Source organism: Peromyscus leucopus, chromosome 2, assembly GCF_004664715.2.
Source record: "Peromyscus leucopus breed LL Stock chromosome 2, UCI_PerLeu_2.1, whole genome shotgun sequence".
Lineage (NCBI taxonomy): Eukaryota > Metazoa > Chordata > Mammalia > Rodentia > Cricetidae > Peromyscus > Peromyscus leucopus.
The window spans coordinates 111,902,965-111,906,951 of record NC_051064.1 but is presented as its reverse complement, the minus strand read 5'-3'; positions in this window follow the sequence as shown (position 1 = coordinate 111,906,951).

The following is a 3,987-nucleotide window of genomic DNA, read 5'->3' as shown; positions in this document are numbered from 1 at the left end:
CCAGGAAAAGGAGCTTCAAATCCTGGAGACGGCTCTAGCCAGCTTTTCAGGAGTAGGCTGGCTACACTAGGGGATTTATACCTTCTTGATGTAAATGATGCAGACCTTGTATTTCTGCAAGAGACCACCCAGGAGCAGAAATGAGATCTGCAGGGTTTGTTCCTCACCCAGGGGTTGTTTGATACAGAAAAAGGACTTTTGGATTCATCAAAGGACACAGCTCAGCGCTGTGGGGACCAATGGCTGGGTGCTAAAAGACCTGGCGTTAGCCCCCATTCTGTCTCTGTCATTTAAGTGGCTCTGGCAGCCCCCAGACCCTTTGGGATGTAGATTTTATTTTCTCATCTGTGACATGGGACATTTGTGTCCAGTTATCTGGAAGAAATCTTTCCAGCTCAGGCAATCTACAGCTACATCTTTTTATGGCCCGAGTTAGATTTTTTTTTTTAAAGATTGCTCAGCTATAAGAAGCTTCTACTGCCTAGAATCCAGAGGAACTGATAACTTGATGGTGTGCTAGGTTAAATACAGTTTTCTACCACACTAATCTCTAACCACAGATGTTAGACTGACCTCTATCATCTGAGGGTAGACAGGTTTTCACATGGGGGTTTCCATGTACATCACCATGACACCTACTCTGGGTTTTGAACATGAGTTTTTCTACCCAAGAGATCACTATTATTTATTTGGAGGAGGGAAAAACATAAAATATGGTCATGGAGTCTCTCAGTTTCAGCTTCCTCATCTATAAACGTCTGTAAAACAACTACATCGCTTGATTGTGAGTTCAAATAAGAAATCGTAGAATACCCAGGATAATACCTGGTATCTACTTCAAATTTACCACCTACACTCTGCCCTTTTCACTGACATTGCTTTGGGCCTAGTCTAGGCTTCCATCTCACCTGGGCTTCTGAAAACCAAAACCAAAAACCTTGTTACCATGTTTCCAATCTTGCCTCTGCAATGTCATTCCTTTCAGTAGCCAGAGTGATATTTTGAACACAGATTAGTTCCTAGCTCTCCCTTGATTGAAAGACCTTCAAGATTGCTCACTGAAAAACTCAAATCCCTCCGGATGGGCACAGGTCCTTCCGATCTGACCCTTGCCTGCCTCCCTGTGGCCTCCTCCCTTGCCATTTTCTCTGCTCAAGCACACACTGTTCTCTGCCTCATTATGACTTGGATTCCGGTCTCAACTTACATACCACTTCTTCAAAAAGACTTTTCTGAGTAATTTTTTTCTCAAAGATCTCCCTGTCCTCATTATTCCTTCTCCTAATGATCTCATATTTCAGGATTTACACAATTTACACTTAATTATTTATATGCACTACTACCATCCCATACACAAATATAAGCACTTTTAAGCACAGGGATTAAATTGGTTTTACATCTGTCTTACTCTGTACCTAGTACAATCTGAAGATGTAGTTCGTAGGGAATATTTATTAACGACTGGATGGTGGAGACTCTACCAGTTCTTTTCTCTTCTTTCTCCTTCCTTTACTAATGAAATAGTTTGTATCTAACAAAAATATTGTCTCATGTGTTGGGAGCTATTCACTTATCTTAAGAGCTATGGGTGTGATATTGGGAACTGAGATCTGAGCTTAAAACCCTGCTATGTGATCCAGGACAACTTCCTTAGATTTTTCTGAGCTTGGTTTCTTATTCATTTAATGTATAGTTTAGCATCAATTTCAAAAACCCAATGGGAAGCACTTGTTATTACAAATAACTATGATAATTCTGAGTACTTCTAGTTCTAGGGTATAATACTTTTGTTTCACAGAAGACAACAAAATCTTGGGTTCCAGCTCTGAAATAGGCTCCATGTCTCTGAACCTCATTTCCCTCATCAATACATAGATTTACTATTCCCTTCCTACTCACCATACAAGGCCATTAGGGGGCTCACGCATCTTGCATAGACAAGGCCTTGTAAGTTGGAAAGGGCTTTATGTAAAAGTAAAGGCCTATTTTTATTAATCCCTGGCTCACCTCCCAAGACGACTCTGGGTAAATAAGATAAAGTTGAAGTAATGTTCCAAGTGATTAAAGCCAAGGAGAGAGCTTTGGACTGGAAGCCAAGTTCAGACCTGACTCTCATGGGGCCAAGTCTCTGTTTAATTCCCAGCTAAACACTGCGCCTCAGGGAGCTGAGTGAAAGAGAGGAGAGAAAAGTCCCCAAACAAGACATGGCTTATTTCCCTGCTCTCCTGTGTGCCCACATGGAGGAGGGCTTGGCAGGTCTTTTCCTGGGCCCAATTCCCTTGGCTCTTCCTCCCAGGCCAGGCATACAGACTTACCAGAAGCCCCGAGAGAAGAGCATTGCATTAGCTAAACTGGTAACAAATGGCTCCACACCTCTTCACTACCTGTCCTTACTCGGGAATGTCATGAAAACAGATTTTCCTGACTATCCAGGCAGGCGGCGTTAAAGCACACAGGAACAGCACATGGTCTGATATGACCACCCATTTATTTGCTTGTGACTCGGCAAGCATCAAGCATAGAACATGTAAAATGATAAGAGATGCCGGCATCTTCACTACCATTTCCAGCTAGTGGTATGCTACTGGTAAATGCTTAACTACTGGCTTTCCTAGTGTAGTTCTGACATGAATGTTAGTCAATATTTTAGTATAAGTAACATAAAATGAAACAAAAGCACCTATTGAAATCTTGATTGATCTATGAATGATACAAATGGTTTGTTGAAAATGATTGTTTCCAAATACTGTAAAACTATTTACTCGATGGTGTGTGCATGTGTATGATGTACGTGCTGGGTATGGGTGCAGGTCTGCCAAGGTTTGGGAATGGAGAGGTCAGAGAACAACCTCGGGAGTCAGTCCTCGCCTTGCATCTTGGCTGGAGACAGGTCTCTCTTGCTGCGCACTGCTGTGGGAGGGCTAGTTGGCTACCAGCTTCTGGTGACTCTGTCTCTGTATCTCATTTTCCTGTAGGCATGCACTGGAATCACACATGGTTGAGCTACTGCATCCGACTTTACATGGGTTTCAGGTCATCAGGCTTGTGACAAGTGTTTTAACCACTGGACCTTTCTGTATGTGACTTTCATAATATAATAGCAGTAGACACAAAATAATGAACATTTACTCTATCACTTAATCTTAAGTCTAGATGATTAATAAAACAAGCCCTAATATGTAGCATTTGCCGGTTTCTGCTATTACCAATTTCATCACAGTTTTAAATTTTGGTAGTCATTCTACATTTTTTTTTTTTTTGGTTGCTCTATACTTTCGTTATCATAGACAACTGTTGCCTAATTCAAGGTGAAAAAGATTTATATCCATGTTCCTTCTAGGAATTTTATAGTTTTAGCTTTTACATAGAAGTCTTCGGTCCATTTTGAGTCTGTTGTTTGGTGGACGTCTGACTGTTTTGCCTGTAGGAACACAGTTGTCCTGGAACCACTGTTGAAAAGACTGTGCTTTTTCCACTTACACCAGACACCGTGCATGAAAACACTCAATTCAAAACACTTGAAGTACTTTGTTTAAAAATGATTGACAGCAATTTGTGCATCGATTGCTTTGTTTTTGTGTAGCACGGCACGAATGGGCAACTCTCCCTTGCTAAGAGTATGCCTGTTTTTGAACTTGGATCCATTTCCAACATCTTGTTCTTTGTATTTTCAATGTCATGACCTGAAATAAATCTTAGAACTGTTATGATGGAACTTTTTTGTTTTCTGGTCTCTTTCTCTAGGACACATTCATTCTTTTGGTCACAGTTTCTTCACTTAGGTCAGTAAGTTTGTCTTCACTAAGTCCCTCTGGCCACTATGTATAGTCTCCCGAATGGAAGTAATGTCCAATTCCTATACTCAAGTATTTGTTTACTTGTTTGTTTGCTTAGTTATTTTGAGGCAGAGTTTCTCTGTGTGTCCTGGAACTCCCTCTGTAGACCAGGCTGGCCTCAAACTCATAGAGATCCGCCTACCTTTGTCTC